This window comes from Chroicocephalus ridibundus, chromosome 2 (assembly GCF_963924245.1).
Source record: "Chroicocephalus ridibundus chromosome 2, bChrRid1.1, whole genome shotgun sequence".
NCBI lineage: Eukaryota > Metazoa > Chordata > Aves > Charadriiformes > Laridae > Chroicocephalus > Chroicocephalus ridibundus.
In genome coordinates, this window is record NC_086285.1 from 50,003,346 (window position 1) to 50,025,196 (window position 21,851).

Consider the following 21,851-nt stretch of genomic DNA (forward strand, 5'->3'; position numbering starts at 1 on the left):
AGAACCTCAAAGCAGAATAAGCAAAGAACAGCAGGCAGATAAACTTTTTCAGGGGGAAGGACTCACAGCTGCTGTTTGGTTTCTAACTTTCAACCGTAAGCATCACTGACATCAGTAATTCATGCTAGTGGATTTGTCCCCAGAGCTCATATATTTCTATAAAGCCATGAGATACTGTCAAGTTCTTTGTTTTTTTTTCCACGTGGCAATAGTGCCACCTGTTACTTCAGTATTTCCAGGCAACACAACCACAGGATAACCCACAGCGGACCTGAATGTTTCTTACCGAGGGTGTCACAGGAGAGGGGGATCCTCGGGTTCCACCTATAAATTAAAGCTGACTTTCCCAAAAGCCTTCAGAAAGGAGAAATAAGTCTGAGACGGTGAACAACATTGAATTAGTTCTCTGTGTTTTCTTCACCGTTTGAGACCATTTGTTGCTCTGCACATTGTCATAGTAGTTTACTTTTAATTAATTTACTGCATTTACATTGCAGGAAGCAAGATACTTTTATAGGATGTGAAAACGTTTCATATAAAAGGGTATTTAGTATATGCTGCAAAGTAATTTCCCCTTTGTAATAATTATAAAAATCAGGGTCTTGGAACTAGAAGCCCTATGGAGATTGTTAAATAATGAAGAGATGATTCTTAATACCAAGATTTTAGGAAACCAAAGGCTAAGGTTAGTGTCTGTTGTCAATATACAAAAGAAATGATATTATCAGCAGTGTTGGACTCTCAGCACTTCCAGTCTTGAAGACATTCAGATGGCTTAATTCTGGTTTTTAAACCTGGGGTCACCGTTGAGAAACAAAATAAAACAAACAAAAGAGCACAACAGAAAGCTGTAACCTTTAGATTTTCCTTTAGGGACTCTGGACTTTTCTTTATAAAGTGCAAAGCAAGTCACAATCCGCAGTTTCTGTGGAACACGCACCATTTCATAAGCAAATAAAATCTCACCTATTGAGAGACTAGCAATGTCGTTCTTACTCAGCGCTGAACCTCAGGAGACAGCTGGTAACAAACAAATACGCTGAACCTGGGGTTTCAACTAAATGCTTCCAGTACGGCTCCAGATTTTTTGAGTTTCAGTACACTGCTAAAAAGGAATATCCACTTCACGTAAAGCAGAACATCGTGATATAGTCCACTTCTTTGTCACCACTGGAAGGTGCTTAGTAGCAAACACCAGCAGTGGGAAATTAAAAATAAAAATCAACGAAGCCTACCGTATTCAAACTGTGAACTCTTAAAAGTTGCATTAGTTGCTCTACTGAAGACAACTCTCCACGTAATGGAACAGAAGCATATTTTTCCTGTATGCGTGTCAGCAATTAGATGTAGGAGAGATGTTTACAGATAATGTAAGAAAATTAGCCCTTTACTATCCATTTGCACAGTAACATCCCCAGCCTACTGTGGTTCCCAGGAGGTTGATTAGTTCCAATATTCACTGTTCTACAAACATCACTAACATGTGACAAGGGCAAAAATCCCCTTTTTCTGGAAAATGTCCTTACACAGGGCTCACAGATGAGCGACATCTGATGAAGCGTGAGTGGCTGGTGACAGAGCACGAGCAAGGGGAAGCATGTCTGCGCCTGTCTGTGAAGTACAGGATTTCTGAATTCCTATAACGCTGCCACCAAGAAATCTGTTACGACGCCTGTCCAAGTCCTGACGCACTGACCGTGGCTTGGCTGCTGGCGCAGTGATGAATCTACAAATGGAGGCAAATCTGTCTCCCAAACTTGCAATTCTTTGCGAATGTGACTTCATTGAGGGCAGGAACCATTTGCTCTCATGGAAACTGTGTCAGAAAGGAACAAACACTACGCTTTCTGCTTGCTGAATTTGATTCACTTTTGTCCACTGAGTTTCTACAGGTGCTGGCAGTGTAAGATTTCAGTCAATAGCGCAGAGTCGCAATCATTATGATGGATAAAACCTAAGTTTGCACGACTGGGTTGGAAGTGGCTTAGCAGGAGGTACTGGCCAGGAAGGATGCTCTTCTGCCCAGGGAACACAGTGCTCTCCACGCTGTTCACAAAATAGTCTCAGCACTATCACTACTGGTGGACTCACATCACTGTGAGTCCTCAGATACTTTGCTTTAGGGCTTTCAAGACCCCTACCAACTACTTTAGAATGCTTACCGAGCAACCTCAGCTCCACTAGCCCAAAATGCTAAACTTTTCATCTTCTTGGAAGCCAAGTAGACTCATTTCTCAATATTCAGACTGAGTGACAAGGTACCAAAAGCAGACAGTCAACTTTTTTGACTTTGAGATAGTCAACAATGACTATCTCATTCTACAAAATCTAAGAGTTAAGACAGTTGGTTATGAATGCTGACCTGACTTGGGAAAAACAAGAGATGGGGCCCACTGCAAGCCTGTTTCCCTATCTTTTCCCCATGTTACCATGTTTTTCTGGGTCTGATCAATACTTTTTCTGTAAAAATAGAAAGCTAACAGTACTGATTTTTTAATGATGTGAGATACTGCTTCGCAACTAACATAATTTTAGGGACAGGGTTTCTATTTGTAATGATAACATGCTTACCACTTTGCACTAGCTAATCTGGTGTAAACACAAGGATAGGGATTACTTTTTTTTTAAAATTTTCTCATTGCTGCAGGATTAACACTTTGTGAGTAATCTAATCATCTCATGCTTCTCTCTCCTACGTCTTGGAGGGCTACCAACAATTCCAAATCTATGCCTCTGTCCTGCACACATTTTATAGCAGATTACAATGCCTTCTCTAAAGCTTTTCAGCCTCTTAACTTTAAAATAAGTCACAATGTCCCTGCTGATTCCTCCTGAGGAGAAAGGATTTGGAGAAGAGAGTAGTTCTCTTATAGATACCAAAATAAAGGACCCACTCAAAAGAGAAATAAGAGCATTTTCACGTTATTTCAAAATCCTTTAATGCTGACCTGTATTTTAAAGCTGTGTTCTGCAAAAGCAGTCCATGAGTCCAGAATAATGAAAGACTATGACAGTGCTAGCATTAAATTGTTGAAATGAAACACTTTCCTTATCACCTCTAATAGAAAGTGTGCAAGTTCTCTCCGTGAAATGAAAGTTCACATTTAAAGGATATTAGTTGTATGCATTTTAAAGATGCAGAAGCCATTTCTCTCTCTTTCTGTGCCATAAAGACTGCTATTTCTTTATTGCTAAATAGCTTGAAATGATAAGGACATTATTTATGTTATATAATATTGCCATGGAGTTGAGTTGCATTTTGATGTGCTTTTGGCCGAGGGGAATACTGTGATTTTAAAAATTCTGCCTTACTAGGAAGTGTGAAAGCTAGGCAGACACTTTTGGTTTAATAACATTAAAACTTGAACAAGTAGTATAAAGCCCCTGTCTTTTTTTTTAGTGCAGCAATGTGTTTGCCTTAATCAAGCAGCACCGTAAGAGCAACGAATCAGCGCATTAAAATCTTTACAAGCAGTTTTCAGTACATTTCTCACCTGCAGCACCCAAATACTCAATTTTTAGCCTTCTCCTGTGAAAAAAAGAGAAGTACATCAGCTGTGCTGGGGAATGGCAACATGAACCATCTCTCTCATTGTTAGTGATGATCACAAGAAGATCACATGAAAGTCGCCACTCACGCATGATTACTAGTATTCACTACTCAATACAGAGGAGGCTGTTTAATAACTGATTTACCACTTCAGTTTTTTAGTTCTTCTAAGAAGTTGAGGGGTTTTACTTGGTCTAAAGGCAATACAAAGCTTCTGCAATAAATTTTCTCTAAAAGGTAGTGCCAACTTAATGTTCATGACCTCAATCGCTACTCATAACTCAAGTCAAACTACAAGAATTTTATAACAACACTTTTCCATGAACTTTGTGAGAAGTTTTCTCACACAAGAATAACTTGTCACCTAGACTGCAGCTCAGTAAGTCAGGAGGTACTTCTTGAAATCTGAACTTAGATTATTTAAATGACAGAGTAAATATATAATCTCTTGGAGTTTCCTTGTTGTTGACTTGCACTGGAAACTGAAGCCTCCTTCTCAGCTCTGCAGTCCTATCTCACCGCATCTTCCATAGCTTTCTGCCAACAGCCAGGTCAGTAAACTCGTCTGTCCCCTCAATCTCACTCCAAAATCAGAGCCACAAACTTCACCTGCACATCAACAACTGTTTGTACAAATGGTTATGCCAAACAATTTGTATTTCTGAGCTCACCTCCCTATACGTATTGTGAAATGATAGACATGAGTTTCGTGCCCCCCTGCTAGAGCCTCCTCTTACGTTCACTCAAGGTGGAGGTGTCCCCTGGAGCCCCAGCTGAGCCTCTTAAGGCCGATTCCTCTCCCCTCATCCATAACCTTTACCATCTTTCTTCCGGAACAATGGGAATCATGCTGTAGGCTAAATGATACTAACTATCACCTCCCTGCAGCCCCACTGATTCTGATGATAGTCCACAACATGTTGAGATAGTGGAAATCGGAATTTATGACCCTTAGGTATATAATGAAAGTGCAATAATCACAGAGTAATATCTTTAAATATGATTTTTGTACTTCCTTTTGACAAGAAAAGGTGCTCTTCAAATATTATTTTATTCTTTTTGAAAGTGTTAAACTAATTCCCTGCCCCAGCCCTCGATTAGTCCAGCATTACCACTACATATACTAGTAGCAGACTTACAGGTTGGTTGCAATTTTCATGATAAACTCAGTTTTTCAGGGTTTTGTAACTTAGTTGTGAGATGTTCCCCATGGTTCTTACTTTGTAAAAGAGGAAATAATAAAAAGGCCTAGTAGCAGACCCACTAAAGTAATGTTTACCCTAAAAAAGGTCTTCATTAAATAACTTCTTAATATTCTTGAATGGGCATCAGCACTACTCAGCCCTGAAACACAGACATTCAGCAGCAATTTCCCAGACAACTGATGATAAGCTAACAACCAATCAAGTTCACTAGAAACCAAATCAAATGGTTGCTGAAAAAATCTTATATCTGCGGAAAAAAAGAAGAAAAATAAGGCTTTAAAAATTGTTACCCCGTGCTTCTCCTGCTGTGCCTATGCCCTAGCGTAACATCCAGCCCCAGGTCACTCAAGACCTGCATTCAGCAGTTGCCTAGATTCACTCAAGAAGGTACCCACTTTACAATTCTTGGACCTTTTTACTTTTGTGGATGTGACAATTTTTTTTTTTTTAAGTAATGAAAATTTAAACAGCCAAGCAAACCCACCTCTGAAATACAGGACCATCCACAGATCAGAACTGCACCTCTGTGGAAGACTCCAAAAGGCAACGTGACCACATCAAATAGAAGAAATATCAGAAGTTCAAATTTTCAGTGGAAAAGCAACATCAATGTTTCATTTTCACTCTTTCAGAGCACTCCCAAGGCACCTTGAACTGCCCGAAGGCTCAGCCATGAGTAAAGAGATGGAGGGGTTGGGAGCCAGGAGAAGCTGCTGAGCTGTGCCAGAGCTGGGACACCGGTGGAGAGGAGCCCACCAAAGCCAACCTGCTTCACCATACTGCTGGGCCAGCGGCAGAGGCATGCTGCAGTCAAATATTCTCGCCTTTAACCACGGTGTTCCCCCACAGGCAGGTGACGGGTGCTGTAGGACCGACATCCTTGAAGCCCTGCTCCTCCTGGGGAGCCTCAAGTCCATCACCCTCTGGCTGCACTGGCACCATGTTACCTATCGGTTCTCTGGGAAACTCCAGCTAATCCAGATTACGCTGTCTCAGGCACAGCGTCTGTCACAGGCCCCGACACGGGCTCTCTCCCTGCACTGGCCTCACCCAGAATACAAAGCTCAAGGCCCTTGTTTCCATTTCCCAGGCACTGAGCGGCCTCAGCCTGGTGCCCAGAGAAACAATTAAGATTCAGCCTGTCACTTCTTATTTGCTCAGTTTTAGAGTAAAATTGTTTCAAACTCAGCATCCTGAAATAGTCTTTCTCTGCCAATAGCAATATTTGCTTTTTCCCTTGGGCTGATGTTTTAGAGCTTGTAATGTACTGTTCTTTATAAATTGTTGAATTAAAGTCTTTCAGTTCCTTTCAGTTTCAGTGAAATCAAACATACTTCCAGGTTCAAGAACGCAACTTCACCTTCATTCCCTTCAGAACGAATCATTACTGTAGCACACAAACACCGCACACATGAATACACTGCCAATGCTTGGTTTGCTAAAAATCAGGCTTAAAAAAAAAAAAGGAGAAAGTTCAGCCCCCTGAAGCCCCAAAGAGGAACTTGTGTACACCAGCCTTTGGCCAAACTCGTCATTCTAAGATGGGACTTGTATTTCCCTGATTGTTCTGCACCTATCCCCTGCCTGTGAAAGACGGGGGCCTGTTCATGCCTCAAGAACATTTAGCCCAACAGGCCACTGTTAACTCTTTGTGATACATCCTTCCCAAGCTTTAAGTTGAAATCCAATTTATTTTTCTCTAATGGCATTTTGCAGATCACCCATCACTTAAGAAGTTCTGCTCCAGGAAGTGTCCTCCTCCACTTACCCACAGCAGAGGGCTGCACCTGGGCCATGCTCCAACACCTGAAAGCATGGCACACCAACCTGTGCGGATGAATCACAGGAAAGGCTACATGATGAACAGCATGATGAACGATATGCTCAGCGGTTGGCAAAATCCAAGTAACAGCAGAGGAGAGACCGTCTCAAGTCAAATCATCTACCCCAAAATGAAAACTGTCCAACAACCCAGTGAAAACATCGTCTGTCTTTCCCACAAGCACAACAAAACAACTGTCCATGTTCCCCCCAGTGAAATCACGATTTTCCTGTGCCAGCAGAAATGAACCTGGCCCAGTAATCGCACTGCAGTCTACAGTATGTTAACTATCCAGAAGCTCAGCTTACAGTATTGTACTAGGTGTTTCCTAAAAACACACATCCTCCCAACCATTCACTGAGAAATTCACTGCCCTGGTTTTACCTTTAAATTCCAACACGGAGCAACATACAAGAAATAATAAACTAAGGTTTGCACCGAGGTAAAAAAGGAATTCCTTTTTCCACCAAAAGACAGCTGTATGTGCCACCCTCAAATTTGCTTTCTCTGCCTCCTTTACCTTTGAAATCAGCAGTCAAGAAGCTGTGGGAGGAAAACAGAGGAGGTTTTATACAGAAAACCTAGATGTACTTTCTGAAAGGAAGAAAGATCAAAACTTGTAGCAAGTTCACCTAATCCTGATTATTGAGGGAAGTACTAAATAAAGCATCTTCCACCTGGGCCCTTTAAACCAAGCCTTGGTGACTTCCAAAGGGAGATGCCAAGGATTGCTCACTGCAGCGTGTGTCAAAGTGCAGGAATCACTTGCTGCATTATGCAGCAGGACACAGTAAGCGATCGTAACCTTCCCTTAAAATATTTTACTGGGTCATAAAAATCAGATTACGAGCCATACTAGTTCAAAGAAAAGGTTCAACCAGCCTCTTGCTCTGTCTCTGGGCATCAGCAGATGCTAGGGAAGAGATGACAGGAAAGGTGCAAGTGTGGAGTGACCCTGCCTTCGACACACCCTGCACTTGTCAGCTCAGGAACCCGTGTTACAACAGACCATCCTCAAAGGACGCTCTTTGATGGACTCAACTTCCATAAATTTGGCTATGCCAAACTTAAATCTAGGCATACTTTTGGCCTCCTCAAAGCTCTCTGACGAGAGTCCACAGCTACATACCACACACATGCATTTATGACCCGCACTCCCCGTGGTACTTTCATCATCTAATTTACATTAAAATAAACCATGAGATTGCTGATCTTTAAACATGTAATTTAATTATTGGAAAGTAATCAGTATGTAAGAAATCAGCAGTAAAGCATCTGCCTCTAAAAGCCTTTTTGAAAACAAGACTGGAGAAGGTCCAGGTGTCCCTCTCTTAAGAAAACAACAAACTTAACTGATGCTTCATTAAAAAAAAAAAAAAAAAAAAAAAGAAAGATAGTTGCTATTTTGTAACCTGTATACTAGCAAAGCAACATTCCTTGAAGATCACATCTAGACTGCAGATAAATGTTTTGTACATTTGCTGACAGGCATTACATGGAATGACTAAACGTTAGCCATGTGCAGGGACAAATAACTTGGTGTGTATGGATCGGGTTTGCTCAGTGGTATATTGTGACCTTCCAGAACTGACGAGTTCAGCTGAAGTCAGGTCCTGAGACAAGAGGTCCAGACCTGAGGTGAACACACCTGTAAAACTCAGCTATGTACTGCTGATGGTTCCCATTACCTAGTCAGAACATTTATGCCCTCAAACTCTCTCTGACAAATGCCAAACCTGACATAACCACCTTCAGTTCAGATCTGTGCCCTTTTGCCATTTATATCCACCCATGCTGCCATCTAACAATAGATTTTTCACTTACCTAGCACTAACTGCATATTCCTCCATCACCACATCCTCCTCCCTTTTTGCAGTCGTCTGCATACTTAACTTACTTTTCCTATGAAGGTTTCTGGGTCTTCTCTGAATTTCATAGCCTTCCAATTACATTTCCCCAGAATTAAAGAGGTTCCTTTGACAGAGGCTTCCTGCAACAAGACACCTCCCTTTTAAAATTTCCACAAAGGACAAGATTTGAACAAATGGTAGCTGAACGTAGGTCAGGTTCAGCGGATTTTGCACATCACCTCGAGTTGAACTCCTATGAAAATGGTCAGGCTAAGAAAGTCTTCTGGCTTAACTTGGGCACAAAGCCATCATTCTGGTTTGTGAATGAAGGCTGTTAGCACAAGTTTGGTGAGGACCATTTTCAGGCCTGTTCCCCACAGGGGAGAAGTGTCCTGCAGCAGGTGAGGAAAACACTGAAACAATACCAGGTATAATTGGAGTTATGGTTTGATCTTCCAGGAGGAAAACTCAAATAAGAGCAGAACACGTCAGCATTTAACTAAACTATTTTGCCCTGTGTTTTCCCTGTAAGGTTGTATGTCAGGAATTCCTGGCTGATGAATGAACGCATACGTGGCATATTAACCCAACCTGCTGCCCCCAGGAAGCATGTTATGTTTCAGGGTAATCAAAGTGAAAATATGGATTTTGCAGCAGTTATAAAAGTTGATTTTTAAAAAGAAGAGGGTTTTCAAACCCAGTGCTTCACTGTAATTTAGCTGACTGTAAACACCAAGGGTGAAATCACAACTGTGGAGAGTTAACAGTGGTTAAAGCAATGACCTAAGAAGGGGCAGGACCTCTCTTCAGGCATCTACCAGCAGTAAAAGATGTGAGAAGCCATATCCAATACAGGTCCTGACAGTATCTCAGCAAGAGCTAATAAGCTTTTGCCGTAACGACATGTTTATAAGGATGTTTGCCATGTCTTACAGCCGTTAGTGAATATTCTTTCTCCATTTCTGCTTTGTAAGATGAACAACAGTGACTGATGCTTATTTATTTAGAGCTGACTTCTGAACCTAGAAGTTCAAAAGGCTGCATTGCAGGGGAGCTTGCAGAGAGCTTGCAGTACAAGTTACTTCTGCTTTCAAGACACTTTGGCAGAGCTTTAGGCCGTGAAAAAAATGGGATCCCATAGGTGTTCCCCTTGCCCCCACACATGATGAGCAATACCTAGATCACTCCCAGCAAATATACAGCTAGCCTGTTCTTAATGACTCCTAATGCTGCAGACCTCCCCCAGCCATCTACTCCGGTGTTTTCCTATCCTAACGTTGAAAGGTTTTCTTAACATTTAAGCCAAATCTTCCTTGTTTCTATTTAAACAAGACAGCTTAAGATGTTTGATCTCCTCTTCTTTTTTTTTTTCTTTTCTTTAATTTTTGAAGGCTAAAGAATCCTTTTTCATCATAGGTCACGTTTTCTAGCCATCTGATCATTTCCTTTTTTTTTTTTTTTTCCCCTGGGACAAGTTAAAAAAGACCCAAGAGGTTTATATCTTTGTTTAAATACAGATTCCAGAACTGGTAATTTGAGGCCTTACCAGTACTCTTTCAAGAAAGCCAAACGTAACTGTCAGGATATGATTTAGCACAGCGCAGACCCTATGGATGAGATCCCACTAAGAGCACCAAATATGCTATACTGATATTGAATCTGGGATACACAATGCTGCGAATCACACATCCGTCAAAGTCTCGCCGAGACCTGCAGTGTAGAAACTGCCAACTCTTCAAAAAGAAATATCCTGTCGAACCAAGTCAAGAGTATTTTCACTCCACCTTTTCTTTTAAACTGACAATTACACGGATGCCACTTTCAGAAATAAGGTTTAAAGTGCATCTCCTCACTAGCCGGCAGATATACCAATGGGCTAAAATGTCGTTTTTGTGGGAGAAATCCAGGCACTCGGCTGTTACACTTTCTTATCAACTAGCAAATAACTCCCCCGGGTAAGAAAACCATGAAGTCTGTCATTCAGAAGATGACTTATGGTCATATCCATACCACTTCTACCCCACCTGCACAAAAAGCCCATCTCTCTCTATTTTACTCCTGTTTTCATTTCTAGGTTGGCGTGTAACAAGCCTCAAATGTTACTGCAGCCCGGGTGGATCATTCAGTGGCCAAAAGTGGTCTGTACGTCTCATCTCAATGGCGTAAATGGAGGCCACAAACCCGTCACCTTCTTTTCTCAGCCCTCCTAGGTGTTTTATTTGATGCCCGGACACCACCTCCCCACCACACTGCCAAGTTTTTTCCTCTTAAGCCTTTCATTAAAATGTGTATTTTTACACAGCTGATTAATACTATCTGTCGACTCCGATGAAAATTAAATAAGCAGTCATTGAATATTTGAAACAAAATCAAAACAAGTCCAAATCCAAATGCTTGTGTAAAAGCTGGAACAATCTGATATTGCCAAAATGGAACATTCCACATTTTCACAGGTTCCATTCACAACATTTGTATATGATCTATAGGATTTATTTTATGACATGAAAGTCATAGATATACAAATAAAAATGTCACCACTGAAACAAATCTTTCCTCCTGAAGCAAAAGGAAATATTTCACCATATCTGAATACATTTTCCTCCAGAAATTTTGTTTCATGTGAAATTTTGGTTTTTTTTTTTTCCATCTTAATTTGCAGCAAAACACGTTTTCAGTATCTCAATATTTTTCAAAGGGAAGAAATTCTATATCCTGGTCGTCTTGTACTGGATGTTTTTTCAGGCATATCGTTAAGAATTAATACTGCATAAATTTATGACGCTTACATGCACACAACATGCTGAAGCAAAATACAAATAAACGTGAGTCAAAGCAAGTTATTACAGCTACACTGAACACTACACTATATGAACACATATATTGTCTTTTACTGTCATATTTGTTTCTACTTGCTACAGTACATCAATGTGATTTTTATTTCAGATTTCTGAAAGAAGACAGGCAAAAAGAACAAAAATATACACTGACAGTACCTCGAAATGAATACATCCTGCTGTTTTTCTTAAGAAACAACAACAGAAAGAGATATTCATAAATTCTCAATTGGAGAGGCATTCGTTTCCTGCTGTGCTATTACTACAAATTTATCCTTTGCACCTACCCACTGAAGGGATGGAAAATTCATATAGAAACCTCATGTAAATAAACTTCAGAACGCAGAGAGCAACATTAAAACACTCTCAGGAACATTTGGTCATTGAACTTTGCATTAATGTTAATGTAAAGAAAGCATTTGCAGTCAAAATACAACTGAACATAAATGGCTACAAATAAATGCACCGTTCACCCATGAGAAAAGTTTTCCATTACCACAGCAGACACCAAATGAAAGAACAGAACATAAAGCCACTTTGATGAGTTATTCAAATTACCTAAGTGAAGGCTTTTCTTTCTGAAAACTTCATTTTTAATCCAGAGATTCTTGAAAAACAGCTGAACAACAAAAAAAAAGTGAGGTCGATGAAGCATAAAAATTTTCACAAAAAGAGATACAAACTCCGCTCCATCAGAAAAAAATACCAGAGGATAAACCATGCAAATTAATTCTGTAATCCTGATTAGAAAAATACGCCGGGCTTTTAATATAGAGCTCAAGAACGCCAAAAAGACAACAATCCTCCGCTTTGTGGTTTGTTTCTGTTCTTGTATCGGGAGAAAGCTGTGAACAAACAGCTGTGAAATGCCAGCAAAGATGAGAAGAATCATCACCACGTACAATCAAAGAGAAAGTTGGACTCATTTCAAGATTATTTAAAAAAAGACAGGGGAAATAAAAGGGAAAAAAAAAGAATTCAAACAAGCCAAAATCCTTAAAACTTTGCTGGGGAGTGAGGAGATGTGATTTCAGTTCCCATTCTTCATACTGGTTATCTCACCCTGTAAGCCCAACTTCTCCTAAACCAGGCTGCACCGTTTTCTTCTGGGAGCTGGGCACAGAGTGACTCCACCACCCCCTTTCTGAGATGACACGCATTTGTAGCTTTGCGACTCCACGAGCCACAGAACAGCTTAAGAAACACACTGAAGGCACTGAAGTGTTATCCAGCAGGAGGGTGACACCTCTGAATCCAAGTCCCATGCAGGTCCCTAGATGGGAAGGGTAAGGAAAGCATTTCCTTGCCATCCACCCACCCATTGTGGGAGGAGGAGTGAGACGGAGTGATGCTGCGCTCCCCAGAGAGCAAACAACCGGGACATGGTTCGGACATTTACCCAGCAGTTAAAGCAAGATTTGGAATTACAGTGGCAACGGGCTATATGGGGAATAGCTGGCCAGCTCCAGAAGGTTGGCTCAGTCAACGCCTGCACCTCAGCAGCTCTTCGCAGCATGGTCCAAGGGCAAATGAGGACAGGGCGAGGGTATCTGATGCTGTGCAACGTTACTCTCTACTGTTGTGCGCAAACGAGCATCCTGAGCGCACAGTGTGTGCCTCCTAAGTTCCTTACCGTTCTATTTCTGCTTTTGCAGAAAACGAGCCTCTGTATGTTGTGCTACTTGTGAGTGGAGCTCTCTTTGATTAAGCCTTTAAAACACACAGGGCATGCTTTTTTTTTCCCCTCTTTTTTTTAATAATAATTTTTTTTTTTCAAACCAACTCCACAGTCACCGCATTTAAAATGCACATTTTTCCCTGGTGGGGTTTTCCCTGTTGCACAGGAAATATTTTTAGTTGGAAGCTTTATTGTGCAAGCTGTCCAGCAGTCTGACAAAAGCTAAATGCCAGCTTACGGCTGAAAACCGCAGGAAAAATTCCAAAGCCTTTACAAATTATACAAATGAGACTTTAATCCCAGCTGGCCTCACTAACAGGGGCTCTACATCTGGGCACACACACAAATGTCCTTTTCATATGGATTTTAAGCTATTTGAATAATGAAAAATGGAAAAAAAACCCAACACTCTATTTTTGTAAATACTTGTATCACAATAATAAAAACCAAACAGTCCTGCAAGCACAGATTAGCCAGACTGTCAGAGAATTACAGCTGTTTCTCAAAACTGGTGCTGCTCAGAGCTCTTGGGTAAAATTGGTCTGCTGTCCAGAGGAGGATTCACTCCTCTAACAAACAGAAAGCTTCAAAGCCAAGCAAACCTCCTGTCTTCTCCAGGGCAAGCTTATTCCCATCTGCACAAGGGAGGGGGATACCTTCATAGGACTCCCCAGCTGTGATAAGATGCACGCTTATGCACGTGGTATCAGCAAGTTTGATCAGGAGCAATCAAGAAAAATGGAAAGAACACGAAGCGTATGAACAGGAGGGGGGAAAACAGGGAGAGCTGCAAAGCTACCTGGTCACGCACGCAGAGATGACAGTGTGCAATGGGTCTTTGAGTCCCTCAGTGCTGCCTTTCAACTGCTGGCAGTGAGTGGAGCGCAACCACCACAGCCCTTCTCAGCTACGTCCACAATGCTCACTCGAGAAGAGACCCTACTTCATTCACAGAAGAGAATTTTCTAGTTCCCAATAAACTGGGATGAAAATATGGCAGCCAAAGGATGGGTGCTACTTGAGCAGGATGCCTTTTCCTGCTTTAATGCGTGAGGTATCACTACCACAGCTTGTCACGTTTGGTTAAGGGAAACCACAGAGGCAACTTTTTAAAAATAAGGAAATTGAGTGCTACCTAACATTTTTCAAACCGTGCTGCTTAGCCATAAGTGAATGAAGGGATTTAATGCAGACCCGCTGCATACACTCTTGTAGTTTCACCTGACAGTGGCAGAGAAGGTCCCATTGTGACAGCTGGAGGCATCTTTACCTCCTGTGTGTGGTGACCACAGGGAGAGACGGGGCCAACAGAAGCTATTTCTCATTTCTGAGACATGGCTTACTCTCATCTCTCACCGAAAGGGAGGGAACGTAGGTCTCTCCCCCAGCTGAACTCCTCCCATAAAGAGCAGAAAATTGATGGCATTTTGGGGAAGCGATACCTAGCTACTAGGATTTCCAGCTGAGCAGGTGGGTGAACTGCTGGCTGCTGATACAGCTCGTGGTGCAGGCTGCCAACTTGCTGCTGAGCCTGGGTGGACCGGAGACAGAGGGGTGTGTGTGTCTGTCTATCTGTCTCTCCTTCTGTGTATCTGAGCTGGAAGCCATAAAGACAAAATGAAAACGTTCTTTCTCTCTGCACATACACGTTTGTTTTCGTCAGAGGGCTGTAGGTAACTCTCAAGCTGCCCCTTTCTTGCCATTCTTTTTCCTCTTTTCTTCATTTTCCTTAGGAAAACATGAAGGTGGGATAAATGATTTGCTTGCTTTGCTGATGACAAATTCGAAGAGTATAAGGGCAAGTAGGCAGTAGAAGGCAGCGCATTAAGAATGTCCACAGTGTATGTGCTGCTCCATTAACATGCTGACCTTCTTCTATGAGGTCAGACTACAAGAAATCACCAGTCCTTGTCCAGCAGACCCAGGGATATAAAATGCCTGTAATGCTAAAATATTATCACATTGCCTGTGCTATTCTGTATTTGCCCTGTTACAAAGATAATGCAGGGGCTAAAGTAATTTCCATTACACACATACCCATGGGAAAAAAGGTTAACGACCACTTTTTAAGGATGGCATTATGGACACTGCAAACATCTTTTCAACCAAAATACATTAAAAATTATCTTGGACCCAGAAAAACATTAGAAGAACCATATAATTGAGACACAGAACAGGTTAGTCTCCAAGAAGACAGATTACTCTATACGGAGTCAGGTGGATACATTAAATCTGCTAATTGTGTAATGAGAAGCAGAATGATAAAAACAATGATCTCCTTAATATGAAACAACAAAATGTATACCAACTACTCAAGGGTGTTCACCCTCAACTATTCTGTTAGTTATGATGAGTTTTCATTAAAAAAAAAAAAAAGTGTTCTTTCTCGTTTTCTTCAGAGGTTCATTTTTGAAAAGGGGTGGAGACCTCAGAGGCAGAAACACCAGGAAAGGAGGGAAACCAAACAAAAATAAGAAAAAACCAAACCTGACTTAAGTTTCAAGATGGGGAAAAAAATAAACCAACTGTTCTCCTCTCCCAGTCCCCAAAAGTAAGAGGTTGTACCAATATAAAGCATTAAGAGTATCTACTTAGTTTCAACATATTAAGGAAAATAATAAAAGGATCTACATTCATGGATGTTTGACTCCTAGGATGAATCATACACTGAATAATGACAGGTTAGTACTGGTGCATTAAAATATTTGGGTTTTATCCACCTAGTCCATCTACAATATTAGTTAAATAAGACACCCTGAGATGATAATATTAAATACTCCTCAAGCTGCAACAATGGGATTATTTATTGAGTATCCCTAAAATAAAATCTCAGGTAGTAAACAGAAAAGAGATTTTCCAGAAAAAATCTAGAAACACAGTTAAAAACAAGAACTTCCTTAACAAGTCATACCAGAAGTATTTTTCATACCAGAGCCAACTACCAAATCCTGTGATACACTCTGTGATCCAACTCCTAATTTTTTGAATGATTAACTTTTTAAAGGGACAAAGTGCCATAATTCTACAGTAGGTGAAGACGCTGATAAAACTATTTTACATATATGCTATTTCATGCTTCATTTTTATACGGATTTTTACTACTCTTTGCAATCAGTAAGTATATACCATATATCACAGTTATTTAAAACTTACTAACAATAATGCCATTACCCTAAAGGAATTAAATTCTTTGAAAGGAAGCTGACTAAAATCTCAGCAAGTAAATAAAAGAAATGGCCAAATATCCTTTAAATGCATTTTAAAGGTGAAAAACTGAGGCACCAAAGGACTTGCTTCCAGTTACTTTGGAAATCTAGCATGTTGAGAAAGTAATTCAGATATCTTCACTCTAAAGCCTGTGTTTTCAACCCAAGCAGACCCTCTTTCCTCTGAGGCATTAAAAATTTGTCTTCAAGCTCTGTTTTCATATCTGCAATTTGTTCAAATTAAATATTTTAGATTAAATACTTGTGTAGAAGAGAAAAGGAAGGCAATGCTCTCAAAATCTTTATGCATGAAGAACTGTGAGCGAGATCAAAGGGTCGAATAAGGCGGCGTGACAATGCATGCAGTCCTCTTCCAAATCCACCAGACAAGCAGCGTATCTGAACTTGGAGACAGCCAGTAGCCACGGATTTTGCAGATTGTTTTGTTAAGATATATGGCAACAATTATAAATGGCTGAATACATGACGGCAGATGCAAATCTTGAAAACTGATCATCTGCATTAAGCCTATTTAGCACCGCTTTTACTACAACAGCTACACTGCTTTGCTCAGAAGTGTATCAGAGAAGTAAGACTTCCGCATTTTACAGCCAACGAGCCACAAACACATATCATGTATCTCAGCCAACTCCTGCTGTACAAATCCCTTTGTGCAAGCCTGTGCTCCCTGTGGCCCAAACGCTGGCTTTATTCTCAAAGGATTTGGGATGACACAGAAACCTACATGCTCAGCGCTACAAGGCTTCTTCAGAGTTTCTCAAGTTGCTTCATTCAGAAAAGACCATCATTGCTCAAGAGTGCAATTACCAACAGGGTAACATCTTTTAGAAATACTTTTGGTCAGTATGATCAAAAAAGCTCCACATTTACTGAGACATCACAGCAGCAGGAGTCAGGTCAGCCTAGCTCCATGCTTTCAGTCATATTCCCCTGTGTTTTATAAACAAGATCATGACTCCAAGTTTGGGCTTATTGGAAGCTATCGAAACCTAGGCTAATTGAAAGCTCATAAAGTAGGAGATTGCAGAAGAAAAGGGAATTGCTTCCTCCCCTGATATCACCCTCAGATCTAGTGTCACCTCTGAATCCACTTGTATCATGTTATTTTGGGTAAAAGCATTCCTAAGAGTTTACAAGCACAAATTGCTGCATATCCTTGACAGCCAAGTGCATCCTCCACTGTACCAGTGAAAACAAACTTGGAGAATTAACATCAGGGCTCCGATTTAACCTTCATATTAACATGTAAATTCAGAACAAATCAGCCACTGTAAGCCATTGGTCAATACATGGGGGTACGAGGATAGCAAGGTCACTGAGAAAAAGCAAGTGATGGCACAGACATCCTATTGGGCCATATAGTACAGAAAGGGATTGGAATATCCACCTCCGCTCTAAGCAGTCTGACTTTTTCAGGCACCCGTATCTATCCTACAAGGCATAGGGAGGGACCACAGAGCCACACAGCACACCTGCATTTGTTGTACAGCACCATAGGGTTGTAGTAGGTCTACATACGCTGCTTCAGAGCTACAGAAGTCTCACATTCCAGACTCCTCTCTTTGCCAAGCCAAACTACTGCAACCGTTATTACAACGCGTCATTTAGGTTACGTACAAATTACCCATCCCTGAGGGTCTGCACCTACTGGTTACTTAGCATAAGAATGACACTTAATTGGTAGAAGGCCACATTTCCTCATGGGAAAACTCATTTCTGTTAACCAAACCCCTGATAGCAAGGGAGCAATATGTTGCTGCCTTTGGAATTGAGTCACTTCAGTAGGAGGACAGGGAGGATGAAGAGAATATGGAAAGCTTTTTTCAACATTAAGTCTTCAAACACATCATAACCCAATTTGTACGGATGCCAGCCACTCCTTTTGGCAGACTGCATGATGTCTTGTTGTATTCTACAGCCAATTTGTTGACTCTAATTAGCAATTTGGGAATAGAGTAAGAAGAAAAGAGAAATAAAAAATTGAGTGCACAGTGCCAGTTACTATAGAGGGACACACACACTTGCATTATTGGTTTTTTAATGTGGCTGAACGTAGGCTGCATCCAGCTGTTTCCTCAAAACCAGCCATGGGTGTGAGCAGTTCCATATATTATTTGACTCTGGTTGTGAAAATACTTGGTCTCTTTTCTGCATAAATGTCACTTGTGATTTCCTAGGTGGACTCCAATGTGCAGCAAAGCAGGTGAAACCAGGTGTTAAGGAATACCTTTTTCAAAAAAACATTTCGCACTATCCCTTATGCTTTCTGTTTCAACTTAATAGTAACAACATGGGCCTCTCAAACTATTCGGTCCCCAAAAGCACTGGGAGAACACTACCAATGCATAAGCCAGGTATTCAATGTGGCTTAAAACACAGATCAACTCCAAGTTCAGCAAGTTTCAGGATATTCTGTTTCATAGAATGGTTTGGGTTGGAAGGGACCTTAAAGATCACCTAGTTCCAACCCCCCTGCCATGGGCAGGGACACCTCCCACTAGACCAGGCTGCTCAAAGCCCCATCCAGCCTGGCCTTGAACACTTCCAGGGATGGGACATCCACAACTTCCCTGGGTAACCTGCTCCAGTGTCTCACCACCCTCACAGTAAAGAATTTCTTCCTAAATCTCCCCTCTTTCAGTCTAAAACCATTACCCCACATCCTATCACTCCACTCCCTGATAAAGAGCCCCTCCCCTTCTTTCCTGTAGGCCCCCTTTAGGTACTGGAAGGCTGCTATAAGGTCTCCCTGGAGCCTTCTCTTCTCCAGGCTGAACAAGCCCAACTCTCTCAGCCTGTCCTCACAGGAGAGGTGCTCCAGCCCTTTGATCATTTTTGTGGCCCTCCTCTGGACCTGCTCCAACAGGTCCATGTCCTTCCTGTGCTGAGGCCCCCAGAGCTGGATGCAGTACTCCAGGTGGGGTCTCACGAGAGCAGAGTAGAGGGGCAGAATCACCTCCCTTGACCTGCTGGCCATGCTTCTTTTTATGCAGCCCAGGTTGCAGTTGGCTTTCTGGGCTGTGAGCGCACACTGTCAGCACATATTGAGCTCTCTTCCACCAACGCCCCCACATCCTTCTCAGGGCTGCTGAGAATGCCCAACCTGTATTTGTGTTTGGAATTGCCGTGACCCAGGTGCAGGACCTTGCACTTGTCCAGGTTGAACTTCATGAGGTTTGTGCAGGCACACCTCTCAAGCCTGTCCAGGTCCCTCTGGATGGCATCCCTTCCCTCTAGTGTGTGGACCACGCCACAAAGCTTGGTGGCATCGGCAAACTTGCTGAGGCGTTTGCTCCACTAAAACCCCTCATATTCTAGGACTTTCACCTTTTTTCTAGTAACAAATGAAACAAACTGTTGGTGTCAACACACTAAATAACCATAAGAGATACTTACACAGCCACCATATTCTCTCACATGAACCACCACATTTATGTTACTATGTTCTCTGACACGAACCATGAAAGCATTTACATCAAATATCCCTAGGACGACACAGATTTTGACAGATTAATTTTTCAAGGTAAGAAAATCAAAGGCAAAGGAGAAGACTGTGATGATTAAGCAAAGGAAAGCTAAGAAGTGCATCTATTTATTTTCTCCCCTTCTCTCAGGGATCTTTAGACACAAAGTCCCAGCAGTAGATGGAATCTTTTCTGGGGTTTGCAATACACTATCTATAAGCCTTTCCTTCACAAACAGATCTTTTGGGGTTGTATGCCCAATTTCTCCTACCTGGAGAAATTAATTTTTCTCACAGCCAGAAAACTGATCACTTCTCTTGAAGGGTCTTGAACTGCCTGCAAATGTCCTGTTTTGTCTGAAAGGGAAGAAACTGCCAAAGTAATGTAAGGTCCTCAGCTGGCCTTTACTTCAATGAAATGAAATTTCAGCTTGTGGCTATGATTCCCCTGAGGCTTTCCCCAAGCTCTGCCCACGTTTCAGTGTGGGACTAGCAGCCGGCTCCATGATCTCACACAGCTGCATGGATGCTCCTGCTTCTCTCAGTCTTCAGGTGCAAGATCTGGGTACCACTTCCCTTTGTGAGCTATGGCTAGAGTTATGGTATCAAGGAAAAGTAGCCTCCCCTCTCCTGTATGTATCACAGATATTGCAAAAGAGTGTCTTATATGAGATATTGCAAAAGAAAGTCGTCTTAGTCTTCTTTCACGTGTTTTTTGCAGGCCACTTTGCAAGCTCTGGTACCTTTACAGATGATGGGGGTGTAGGGTGGCAATTGCAGAAGTATGAATCAAAGCACCCAAAAGAGATGGATAAAACACTTCGGTATGAACATCCATCCCAAAAGAGTTTCTGATCAACTTCACCGTGGCCAATACTGACGTCTACACCTTCCCTAATGTCCTTCAACCCTTCCTCCTTGATGTCTTCACTGGCTAATGCCACACTACTCTGACACATACCAAAATATAAGTAGAACAACTGTCCCTGCTTCCACCACTGCCTTTCCTCTTTAATCAAAGCTCCTGTTTTTTGGTTTTGGTAAAGACAGTTGCTATCACAGCTTTTGTTGCTGGCTGAGTACACAGCACTTCAGTGACAGAGGCGGCTACAAGACACTGTATCCGCTGGAGCAATTTTTCATCATTTCTTTCTCAACTAAAGTATATCTTAAACAGCTACCTTTAACAGAAAAGGAGAGTGAGCCAAAAACATGCAATGGCTTTGGTGAGAATTGCCATTAAACTGTCACAAACAGCCATGAGAGTGCTCACATGGCACTGATGAGCACATTAAAAACCACAGAGAATGCACAAAGTGTAAGAAGTTTAATTATACTCTTTATAGTAACTGTGCGAGTCTGCATTTTGAAAATACTGCACATTCCTAGTGAGAAATGACATTTGATTTTGAAACACTAACTCAGGGCAGTTAGGCATGAATATTTGGCTGTTAAGTCATTTGTACCTCTTTCAGGAAGAAAGAGTTCCCGAGGGGCATGACGTTTATATTGAAACATTCAAATTTACATGATTACAGTAGGATTAGTTACAGAACACTCACAAATCTTGAGCAATTAAAGAGACTATACAAGTACTGAGTGCAGAGCTTCTCTCTTTCCTTATAGCTTTTCCCTTCGCCCTCTCCTAATATTCCTGTTAGGGCAATAGCCCGAGTAGCACATGGTAGCGCTTCAGCCAGCCACAGGCTAGTGTATGCGCTGGCCACCGCAGCTGCACCTCTTGCGCTAGCTCACAGATTTTTGGCATGCCCAGCAGATGATAGGCAGTGGCTGGCCAGCATACGGTGATCAGATGGTCCATCTAAACAGGTAGGCTGCCCATTTTGGCCATCAAGTCTAGACTTGAGTCCAATATGCTCAACAGCTTTTGCTGTTACGAACACAGCAAGAGCTCTGGTCTTGTGATGGGTAGAAGATAGGGGGCACAAGGCAGTATTGGAGGCATAAACATGGGGAAGAGTGATAGATGCAACCCAAATTGGCTGGCTTTTGCTTGTTGTGTATCCCTGCTCTGAAAGATTTAGGGCAAACCAAGCTGTACATTTTTTACTATTTGTCAGTGTCACCACAAGCTACTGCGATGTATTAGAGCTTTCGCAAAAGACAGGAATATAACAAACATCCCTTCCCCTAGGGAGAAAACACAGCAAGTGTCACTAACAAACACCTAAGTCTCGGGAAATTTTGCATGCCTCTATGCA

General features: G+C 41.7%; 1 protein-coding gene across 4 annotated transcripts in view; it reads right to left on the bottom strand.

Annotated features, from left to right (window-relative positions):
- The window catches only part of MYRIP (myosin VIIA and Rab interacting protein), a 234,007-nt gene that overhangs the window by 55,561 nt on the left and 156,595 nt on the right, over nucleotides 1-21,851 (bottom strand). Inside the window, exon 1 of one of the 4 annotated variants that reach the window (XM_063325388.1) lies at nucleotides 11,820-11,971. The exons of the other annotated variants lie outside the window; for them this stretch is intronic. The gene's annotated coding sequence lies outside the window, so the exon portion shown is untranslated. Of the gene's footprint in view, nucleotides 1-11,819; nucleotides 11,972-21,851 lie in introns of those variants that run through there. 4 annotated transcript variants of the gene reach the window in all.